At 31.5% G+C, this 12,715-nt stretch overlaps 1 protein-coding gene across 3 annotated transcripts in view; it reads right to left on the bottom strand.

Moving 5' to 3' along the window:
- cyst (rho guanine nucleotide exchange factor 18 cysts) overlaps window positions 1-12,715 on the bottom strand; it is a 53,014-nt gene that overhangs the window by 38,413 nt on the left and 1,886 nt on the right. The window lies entirely within an intron of this gene.

The raw sequence follows: 12,715 nt of genomic DNA, 5'->3' as shown, positions 1-12,715 counted from the left end.
TCATAGGTTAAGGGAATTGGTCTTAGGTCATCCAAAAGTGGGTCAATATCAATTCGTTTATTCGGTCTATATACTGTTCCAAGCAGGATGTGGTGGTTTTCACTAGCTATACTCAGAAATAAATATTCCATTGTACTACCAGAGCTAGATGAGCAAAGACGTTTGACACGCAAACCTCTTCTCACATACATTGTTACACCCCCCGCATGTTCTTGCCTATCCGCTCGGTATAGTTTGTACCCATCCAGACCAACGAGAGAGTCAGATAAGTTCGTGGTGAACCATGTTTCAGATATACAAATGACATCAATAGAACAATTCACAAAAACATAGCGGAATTCATCAATTTTTCTCAATAGGCTCTGGGCATTTAAATGTATAATTTTTAATCCCGCATGAGTTTTAGATAGAATTCTTACCATGCTATACGTACTGATTGTGGAATTAACGTTATTATCATTTGTATCTATCATGACTACATACTGAACAAAAATACTGGCTTAAAACTTTACTTTGTTTCGGACTGATTTGGCATTGATAAATATTTAAATGTAAATTTAATGATATTTGTATGTATGAATGTGATATATAATGATGAAATAATTGTGATTTAATGGAGATAAAAATTGAAAAATTAAAAATTATAAATTTGGAAATTTTAAAGAGTCTAAAGAAAACGAAAGAGGTCATTCAGTTGTTCCAAAGTGAATATAGATTTAGGGTCATCAGAATCAGATATTTTGATGTGAGCAATTCCTCTTATAGTAAAAGCACTGTGCAGTTTTTTCTATCTTTTCAGCCTCAGTGCAGATAGAAGGATTTTGTGGTTGTGTGGTGTCAAATTTTCATTAATATAGAAAGGATTATTGCTGTCAAATCCAATCTGGTTTAAGCATAATTCAGATTTTTGTGTCCGTTTACAGTTCGCCGTTGCACGAAGAAAAAAGTTCTCATAAGGAGTACCAAGCTTAGCAACGATAGAGGCATCTGAAATATTGCGTTTATCTCTTATATTTTTCACTCTATAAATGGATATTAAATTCATATTTGAAACGTTTAGAACGCCGCAAATATTGTTGAAAATGGAAACTAAATTCTCTTCAGGATAGGAAGGAATGCCCGTAATGCGAAGATCACAAGCAACATTGGCATTTTCTTGCTGTAAGATCTTTTGGTGCATTAAGTGTATTTGGGAGTTTTGTTGTGAGTACTTTTCATTTTCCATTTCAAGTTTTGTTATTTTATCTTTCAAAACGGCAATTTCGTTATAAGCGATGGCAACACTGTTTTTTAATTCTGTCAATTCTTTCTTAACATCACCAATAATAAGTTCTCTCATTCCACATAGTCTCTTATCCATTTCACACATAAAACGGCATTCACTCTCATACATAAGCTGCTGCATATTTTTTTGTATTTCTTGTTGTTGTTTTCAAATCTTTTTTCAATAACATTTATCAAACGTGTTGGTGAGTCGTAAAGAGATGTTCGCGGGGAATTTGGCACGCTAACATATTCTTCAAACATAATTCTTGTTCTCTGTGGCGCAGCTAAGAGAGTAGGTTTAGTTAATGTTGGCTTCGTTGGTGTGCCTTGTATATCACTTTCTCGCATTTCATTCGTTGGGAACACATTCAATGTTGTTGTTGTTTGCTCGGTATTCATGTTGTTTTATTTTCTTTTATTTTTGTATTCTTTGACACTTTATACCCAAAGTAAATTGTTTATTTATTTGTTAAAATGTTTATTAACAGTGTAACCAACTGCTTTTTTTACACTGACACGAACAGATGGATGAATTTTTAAGATACTTTTGTATTTTATATAAATGATTCTGGATATTGATCGAAATATTAAATATTTGCGGGAGCAATCAAGAAATACGTCTTAACGCAGCGAAAGTTTTCTGAAACATCCCAAATAACGACAATCTCCAATTTATTTGTTTAACTGATTGGTTTCACTTATTTGCTGTACGATGTGTACTGTATAAACTTTAGCTAACACCAGCACCGTCCAATGCTCCTTTATTTATGATAGCCATCACAAGGCTGTCTTTAGCAACTGAGGCAAACGATCGTTGATCCCTTTTGGAGGATGGCAGCTCATCCGGTGATCGTTCCCTTTTTCCAGCCTCAAGAATTCCTTGAGCCCATTTTAAGGAATCGCTTTGTTTAGCCGACAACGTGCTTGGGTCGACTGATCCTAATTTCTTTAGGATAAACAAGGCATTTCTGCGTTCCTTGAATCTCTTTCGTGAGGGATTACCTCCTTTTGATGCCGCTACCTTGGAAAAGGTTCGACTTGTCAAATTGTTGCCACCAGTCGACCCGTCTACAGGTCGACTAATTGGGCCTAACTCTTGGTCATTGCCCAAATTTATAACTCCAGTCAATACCCGTCCACTGGGCCCTGAAGTTAGCAACCCAGTGGATGTCTTTGAATTTCTCTGCATGGTGGCCTAATATCCCACCACACTTGAAATTCGTAGTAGGTACTTATTACGATGATTTTATCCGCTATTAAAAAAACACGTCCGTTTCGTTCGACGCACAGAGGGGCAAAATAACCAAAGCCAGAAACTAAAAAGACATGTGGTCAAAAATCAAATTGCTCGTAATGAAAAAAAAATCGAAATGTGATTCAATCTGTGATATTTAATAACGTAGAAATTAGTGATCAATATCAAATAGCTAGTAATTTTAATAAATATTTTATAGATAGTGTATGCGAGATAAGAAGATCAATACAAGAAGTTCCATATCTTAACCATATACAACAATCTGAAAATACTTTCAAATTACGTGCAATAAACATCCTAAAACTTGAAAATGTCGTCAAAAGCCTAAAAAATTAATCTGGCTTTGAAGACATAACTCCTGTTATGATAATTGATAATTGGAATCCGGTTGGTCATATATTGCTTAGCATAATTAACGAATCACTAATGAGTGGAAGATTCCCCGAAACCTGGAAGGTCGCAATGATAACTCCAATTGAGAAGATTGCAAACACAAAGAAATCAGAGGAATTTCGCCCAATAAATACTATGTTGACTTTTGAAAAAAAAAATAATCGAAACGGTTGTGAAACGACAAATAAAAAAATATATTGAAGAGACACAAATTTTGACGAAATTTCAATCGGGATTTAGGAAACATTTTTCTTGTGAGACAACAGTAAATTACGTTGTAAATAGATGGAAGAATATAAAAGGCAAAAAACTAATAGCAATATTTTTAGATTTTAAAAGAGAATTTCAAAATACAGATCGTAAAATAATGTTAATGAAACTCTACGAGGGCGGTTCGGAAACTTCTTAGCCTATCAATGAAATAGAATAGTTAGTTTTTCAAAAAATATTTTTATTTTTCAATATTATTGGATTTGTTTTTTATCAATGACATATCAGATGTTCTTCTATATGAACAGCTTCCTATCGCCTCTTTTTCCAAACATGACTTAATCTTCCTCACTTATAATGTACCAATGTTGCATAGTGAACTTATAACTTCATACAGGGATTACAGTAGGTTGAATTATGATGTTCTACAAAGTCATTTCGATCAAATCGACTGGGGTAACATATATCGATTGGAAGGGGTAGACGATCAAGTGTCATTTTTGCAGGACAATATAAGGGATTTGTACGATTTATGTATTCCGGTGAGGGTCAGGAGAACCACGACAAGAACAAGACCTTGGTTTAGTACTGCGATTAAGGAAGCTATTCTTGAACGGGATCTTCTTTATTCGAGGTGGAAGCGTTTTAAAATGGAGACGCTAAGGGACGAGTTTCGAGCGGCTAGGAGAGACGTGAATTCGTTGATTAGTAGTGCTAAGATAGAGTATTACTCTAATTGTTTTAACACGGCTTTAGGAACTAAGGAGAAGTGGAAGACAATACGTGATATTGGTGTTGGCAGAACTAGCGGGAGGGATGGTCACTTGGATGCCAATTCATTGAGTCAAATTTTTACGGATCTGCCACTGGCTACAGTGGACTCTGATTTTTACACCGGTGCTAACGCTTTGCCATGCTTTGATAGCGGGGATGGCTTTGAGTTTCGATGCATTACTCAATCTGATGTTTTACTCGCCTTTGCAAAGGTTAAGTCGAACTCAATTGGATATGATGGCCTAGATCCTAAGTTTGTCAGAATTATTCTTCCTCTATTATTACCATTTGTCACTTTTATTTTTAATACAATTTTGACTACTAGTTCCTTCCCGAGGCCTTGGAGACATGCTAAAGCCATCCCCATCCCAAAGAACAACTCTGAATATCGTCCCATATCACTACTTTCATTTCTTTCGAAGGTATTTGAAAAGATAGTACATGTACAGATATCTGATTTCTTGAAGGTTAAATCACTTCTTTCATCAAGTCAATCGCGGTTTCGTCCTGGTTATAGTTGTATTAGTGCGCTAGCTGATGTCTGTGAAGATCATAGAATAGAAACTGATCTTGGTAAGATTAGCTTTCTTGTTCTATTGGATCATTCGAAGGCATTTGACACTGTCGATCATTCATTGCTGTGCTTCAAGTTACGCAACCTTTTTAATTTTTCTCCTAGCTCTGTTAGACTTTTACATTCCTATCTGAGTGAAAGAACGCAGTCTGTATACACACGTAATGGGATATCTGAGCCTGTACGTTGACGAAAAGGAGTTCCTCAGGGATCCACACTTGGCCCTATTCTTTTTTCTATTTATACAAACGATCTGCCAAGATTTATTAGGGACAGTAAGATACATATGTATGCTGATAACGTGCAGATATATCGTAGTGGCATTATAGACACTTTGTATGAATGTATTGATAGGCTCAATGATGATCTTGACATTGTCCACAATTGGGCAAAGGCGAATGGACTATGTCTTAACCCTGAAAAGTCCAAATTTCTGATGATACATAGGCGTAGTATAACGGTTAACATTGATCCCCAGATTAAGATAAATGATAATAAAATAAGTAAAAATAAGTTGGACTGATCACGTTAACTATATTAGTGGTCAGATTTATGCAAGACTCAGGAGTCTTTGGTCTACACAGATGTTGACGCCTTTGCCTATAAGGGTACTATTGGCAAAAAGTTACTTGATGCCTGTTTTATTGTATGGTTGTGAGCTTTTTGCTAGCTGTGATGCTGCATGCAAACGTAAGCTTAATTTGGCATTCAATAACATAATTAGGTATGTTTATGGTTTGGATATTGACGGTTTGTTTGATTTTAGGCTTATGTTGTTTCTCCATCGGATAATTTACTCACTCGAACCATTTTATTTATATGATAGGATACGGTTTGCTAGGTCTAACAGAGGAAAAATTATTGTTCCAATTCGGTGTCAAAGTCATGTTTCAGATTGGCATTTATACATAAATGCAGTACGCCTCTGGAATATATTACCTCATGACATTCAACTGACAAGCAACACAATGCAATTTAAAAAACGTTTATTTGATCATTATTCAAATGTACAATAAACATAGTAAATTAAAATCAGTTTCATTTATATTTTTTTTTAATAATTGTTATTTATCTTCATTTTATATATTATTTTTTTTTATATTAATTCATTCATTAATTTTTCACTCATTTAATTTATTACTTTAATTTATATTTTAATTTGTTTTTCTTAAATTTATTTATACACTTTATTTGTCATTTTTATTTTCTTTTTTACTCAAACAAACAATTGTTGTAGTTAAGTTCATTTCTGTTTTTTTATGTTCAATTTATTTTATTTTAATTTAATAATTTTAAATTAATAATATAAGGATGTTATTGTTGGACACTAAATGCCTGTACTGTAATTATAAGAATTAATTCTTGTTGTGCAGGTTATTAAAATACACAATAAAAATAAAATAAATATAATCTCCTGAAACTTCAATACACTTAGTCCAACGCTTTCCTAGCAATTCTATCCCTTGATTAAAATAGTTTTCCTCAAGGTCTTCAAAATAGTGGTTTACAACTGTAATTGCATCTTCTTTTGAGGTAAAACCCTTGCCAGCAAGGAATTTTTTGGATTTGGGAACAAGTAAAAGTCACTGGGAGCTAAATCAGGAGAATAAGGTGGGTAGTCAAGCAACTCATACTTTAATTCGTTGATTTTAGCCATTGTTAAAACACTCTTGTGTGCTGGTGCGTTGTCTTGATGAAAAATTATATTTTTGTGTTGTAACCCAGGCCGTTTTTCTCGAATTTGTACATTCAATTGATCCAAAAGGTTGCAATAGTGCTCTGAATTTATAGTTTTACACTTTTGCAGATAGTCAATCAATAAAATACCTTTGAAGTCCCAAAAACCCGTTGCCATAACCTTACCAGCCGATTGAATTGTTTTTGCCTTCTTTGTGACACTTCCTCCTTGTTCTTTTGTCTCTGGAGTATAGTGGTGGATTCATGTCTCATCAACAGTTATGAAACGACGCTTAAAATCCATTTTATTTCGCTTAAAACGAAATTTTATGTAAATATTTAATGATAGCACACATTTCTAATTTTTCCATTGTAACAAAATTGCGGATTGAACACCTGTTTCTATATGAAGGAGTTGCCAGATCAAAACAAAATTTAACATGTGTTCATAACAGAGATGGAAGTTTCCAAAACACTTAACTTTTTTCTGTTTATAACTTTAATGAGCACATAGAATATGCTAGCAAAAAAAATTGGATTCTTTAAGAGAATCAGAAAAAATATAAATATTATAACACCTTTGAATATATACAATACTATGGTGAAACCGCACTTTGAATTTGGTTCTACAATTATTTTTACATATTGTAACAAGTCGCATAGAAAGACTTCAGAAATTACAAAACAAAGCTATGAGAACTATTCTAAAATGCCATAGATTAACACCGATACAAGACATGCTGAATACATTGCAATGGTTATCAATTAAACAACGATTGGCCCTAAATACTCTGAAATTAATAAATAAAATAAAAAATGGATATGCGCCGGATTATCTTAGCGAACAAGTTCGATACGTTGGGAATGTACAACCTATGCAATGGCGGAAATTTTAGACTGCCAAAAGTAACATTAGCAGCAATGCAGAAATCATTATTCTACAAAGGATTACAAATATTCAATTCACTGCCTAATGAAGTGAAGAATGAGACAAATATGATTTTTTTCTATAAACAAATTACAATGTATGTAAGAAACAACTTTTGAGAAAAGATATATGATTTTATTAAATCTGTAAAAGTTATGTACTTAAGAGTATAATAATATACTAATAAATAAATAAATTAATGAGGTACACTCTGATGATAGTAAATTTGGATATGGTGCTATACTTCTGAAAAAGGACTCAAATGATAAAATTATTGAGTCGAAGAACCAAGCCGTATGAAGAGAGGTACCTCTCCTACGAGTTGGAGGTACTTGCAATCGCGGAAGCTCTTAAGAAGTAGCACATTTATTTCATTTCATTTAAAATTATTACCTATTGTGATACATTTAAAATGGGAATGAATAAGGTTGTTGCTCCACCACTAGTTTCTAGATGGGACATGTTTTAGCAAGAACCAGTTTGGTTCTGGTTTAAAGCAAAAAGGTAAAATTTCAATTTTCAATTTTATTTGTTCGAAGTTCCACACACAATATGATATAATAATCTTTTGATTGCAGTGTGTGATTTGATGTGGGCTATTCTGAAATTAGAAGTTGAGGTATTAGGAGGATTCTCCGGTTAGTCCTTCCGAATCTTAATTTCTCATAAAGGTATGTAGATGTTTTGGTATAGATAATTTTATGCAAGAGTATGAGAATTCGTATGTACATCAGTTATTTAAATTCGACTCCATATAGCTTTCTTGAAAAGGACGAGCAACTTTCATAGCGTTTAAGGCCATAAACATATCGCTTAACCTCATTGTAGACAGACTCAAGGCGGGATCTGCTTCTAGCGGCCCAGGAGGAAAAAACTTCACAACCATATAAGAGGATCGACATCAAGTATAATTTTGACAGTAGTTATCTTATATGTTGAGTTGTGCAGTATTGAGTTTGATATAATGTACGTAACATCCCAAAAACTTTCCCAGATGTGGAGCAAATATGATCATTCCATGTCAAATTTTCATTAAAAATTATACCCATATTTTTAGACTTCGTAACGTGTTTGATGTTTTCACTACCAATTTTCACAGAATATTCAATAGATGGTTATATTGTTCTTTTAGACACAATCATGAATTCCGATTTACTAGGGTTAATGTGAAGTCTATTATCTCTTGTCCATGGTTAGGATAGGTTAGGTGAATGTTTGAAAACTTTAGGCAGTTCAGAAAATCATTAATATATATACAAAACAGTAATGGGCCTAAGATTGAACCTTGAGTTACACCACTTTGGGCTTCTAGGGGTTTGGATGTTATGTTGTTAACCAGTACATACTGTATTCGGTTCCGTAAGTATGTCAAGATTAAGTTGGCCGCAGTAATAGAAAAATTGAAATTGTATCTCAACTTGGAAAATAGTAAGCCATGGTTCACACAGTCGAATGCTTTAGAGTGGTCCAATAAAGTTCGACATGTGACCAATCTGTCGTCAATTGATGATCGAATATTATCTGCAACATCAATCAATGCAGTCGTGCAGCTGTATTTAGACCTAAATCCCATTTGGTTTTGGAACAAGAGTTTATGCTATCGATGTGTTGTGACATATGTTCATACAGAATGCGTTCAAACGCTTTTGACAAATAGATAGAAATCGGACGATATTCAGTACCCCTTTTGACTTGGGAATTAGTACAATTTTAGCATGCTTCCAGCAAGTTGGAAAGTTACTAGTAATTATAATTTTGTTGAAGACATGCGTTATGTAAGGCAGAAGTGCAGGTAAACATATTTTAATAAATTTAGGGTGAATGCAGTCAATTCCAATTGCATTTGACATCGTTTGGTTGTATACAAGAGAATTCGAAATCAGATCCGGCAGGAAAATTTGGTGCATTTAACTGAATCGTGGAAGTGTTCAAGAGATTTCTGTTATTACCAGTGGGCAAATTTAAAAAATAGTCGTTCAACTCATCAGGAGACTTAAATCTTTTCCAGCGTTTATATGCTTGATCCCTTTGAGCTATCCATTTTTCTATAGATTCAGTGAACCACTCGTTTTCTAACCATTGGGGTTTGGCAGTGTGTTGTGGCACGGAAGTATTCAGAAGACAGTTTATGCATAAACTGTAAAAAAGTAACCACTTCTTTAAGTTAAAATGAACTCATTGTGAAGAAAGTTGAACTTCGTATAGCGCCAAAGACATTTTTATTTGTTGGAACAGTGTGATTTTCGTAGAAATTAGGTAGAATGCATTCCATATATTAGTTAACATTTTCCTATATTTATGTACCACTATAGGACAGAAAGAAAAAATTTAATTGAATTGAATTCATGTATGGAATGATTTTATTGAGCTTTTTTCATTCATTTGGACAAATCTTACATATGTGTGGTAAACCTTTTACTTCAAAATTAGAACTGCTTACTTTCGTTTTTAAATACAGTTTTATTTATTTATATAGGCAATTTTTCCTCAATAAAATACATGTTTTATTAATATATTAGATATATTTATTAAGAATCAACGAGTGGCCTTGAAATATTAGTTTATTATTCCACTATTTCCAATTTCCATGTAATGTTACCAACTGCTTTTCTTCTTCTTGTTCCTTTCACTTTTAATAAGATGCTGCGTAACGATTTTGTCCTTTTACAATTTCAATACCTACAAATATAACAAATCATAAACCAATTTTTTCACCAAAGGTTAGCGTCACTGTATGAAAGTTACCTGTTAATTGAAGATTCCAAACTGAAAACGAATGAAGGGGTGGTTATTCTGTTGGTATTTTCTTTTTTATACACCATCACGAACATTGATAGACTTATTGTTTGTTATTTATGTTCAATAATTTTGAAAAAACAAATTTTCTCACTAATTGAAAATAACAAATATTTTATTTGTTATTTATTATATTATTTTTAACAATCTCTCCGTATACCATAACAACGCGATTCCACCTAAAAAACAACCCACGCGCAAACATATCGATTACATCGATGACAGGTATCAATTACAGGTAGATAAAAGAAATATAGGAAAATTTCCTATATTCTAACAAGTGTTTCCTTAAGTTTTGAAAGGATTGAATACTTCTTAGTTGGAATGAACTAAAATACTTTTCTTGCTAAGTGTTATTCGTATGTATGATAAGCTTTCTATAATAAAGGAAACCAGAATTATCGTTTTTTATGAGAAATTTTACTAAATTTGAGGAAACTTGGTTGTAGTTCGATTTTTGTTTATTTTTACGAATGCTTTGTTATCAGTGAATAAATTTTTCTTGTTCAGTAGTAAATTCTTATACCCAGCGAACGAAATTGATATATTTTTTTGAGGGGGCGCGAAGCAAATTAGGTTGGGAAGCTCTGCTCTAAAGTGCGGGGGTAAACGTTTATTTGCAGTTAGTGTCGATTCCCTAAGGATATTGGAATTGAGATCACCAGGATTATATATATATATATATATATATATATATATATATATATATATATATATATATATATATATATGTATATATATATATATATATATATATATATATATATATATATATATATATATATATATATATATATATATATATATATATATATATATATATATATATATATATATATATATATATATATATATATATATATATATATATATATATATATATATATATATATATATATATATATATATATATATATATATATATATATATATATATATATATATATATATATATATATATATATATATATATATATATATATATATATATATATATATATATATATATATATATATATATATATATATATATATATATATATATATATATATATATATATATATATATATAAAAGCAGCAGTATATATATATATATATATATATATATATATATATATATATATATATATATATATATATATATATATATATATATATATATATATATATATATATATATATATATATATATATATATATATATATATATATATATATATATATATATATATATATATATATATATATATATTCATCCATGTCAGTTTTTCGTCAAACATATTGAATCCTATATTATGAAGCCTTAGAGGGGCATTATTTGCATTTCTATATTGTGCCAAAGTCTTCAGAATGAAAATTTTCGGAAATGGTGTAAAAAGTTGGACAATTATGGTTGTGTCCACAGAATTACCAGAATTTTTATTCCTCAGACGATAAATAGGTTTGTAGCACTCCTTTTATGACATAATATTGAGATGTGTATGATAGTTGCAATGTTTTGTCCGATATTGTATATTTCAATTTACAAAAATTAAATTCTTTATGGTTCTAAACACGAATGTTGAATAGCCTTCTGACGACAGAAGAGTAGAACATTTTCTTTGAATTTAAACAATGTATTTTTTCAAAGCCTTAAGAAGCCGATTTAACAAATTACAATGAACTACTCTAACAGTGTAAAGGTGCTTTCAATATGGATACAATGAAATCCAAGTCTAATAAATAGGAACGTAGAGTGATCAAACCGGTCGGTGAATACCGGTAGACCGGTTTTTCGTTTTGCACCGATCGTCGGTTTTGTATAAAATCCCATTTTCGGTGGACCGGTACAAACGGTGTTTTTAATATTCAATGTAAACTGAAATAAGAAAACATCACAAATGTATTTTCTGAGCTGTTCCCACTCGTTTCTGAACACTTCCAACATAGTATTCGTCCAAATGTCAAATAAAATACGTTGGTTTTCTAAAGAAAACCCAGAGATGTTTCATGAAATATAAGCAAATCGTTCAACATGACATTTCTTACGTTATTTTTATTCGACTTAATTTGGTGTACCTTTCTGTAGAAAATGAAAATGTATTATAGGCCTTATTAGGCTTCCTATGTATTGATGTTTGAAATAAAAATAAAAATGAGGTCTGTTTGCGAATATTTTGAAAAACAACAAGAGACTCCGAGACTCTTCAACACCGTCTTTAATATAACATTTCAGAAATGTTAAAAAATGCAAGTGGAACCAAAAAATAAAAATAAAAATCCAACATTTGAATGTTTATCTACGGTATTGTTACCGCAACTACAGCCAAGGTTTTTTTTACATTAAAACATTTTCCCCGTACATTTCCCAGTATTTTCCCTTCATTTATATTAAATTTAACGTTTTTGCTCATTTTGGGAAAAACCCGTTGGACCGGTTATGCTGGTTATATCATTTTTAAAACATCGCCCCCCAATAGTGCGGTTTTTTAGAACCAAGAAAAACCGACATTAAAAAACCCGGTTTTTTTATCACTCTAATTACCATACTATCTTTTAAATAAAAGCTGTTTATATATTGTAATGTAATTGGAGAATCTAACTTAACAAAACAGCTCTTATTTGCTTCCATTTTAATCATGAAATTAATCTGCGTTTAACCTTTTAGATGAATTTATTAAATTTCTCTGTGATTTTCGCAAGCATATGCAATTCTGGTGGATATATAGTTATATAGTTTAACTAATGGACTAAATTCGGCACTATACATTGCATTTTCTAAAGGAAAATTGTTTAAGTGCTATAGGAAATCAAATGTATGAAAACTATAATTGAATCCATATAAATTAATTTTTAAAGATT

Source organism: Haematobia irritans, chromosome 2 (assembly GCF_050003625.1).
Source record: "Haematobia irritans isolate KBUSLIRL chromosome 2, ASM5000362v1, whole genome shotgun sequence".
NCBI classification, from domain to species: domain Eukaryota; kingdom Metazoa; phylum Arthropoda; class Insecta; order Diptera; family Muscidae; genus Haematobia; species Haematobia irritans.
Note: the sequence above shows the minus strand (reverse complement) of the source record. Positions and strands in the feature narration are given on the sequence as shown.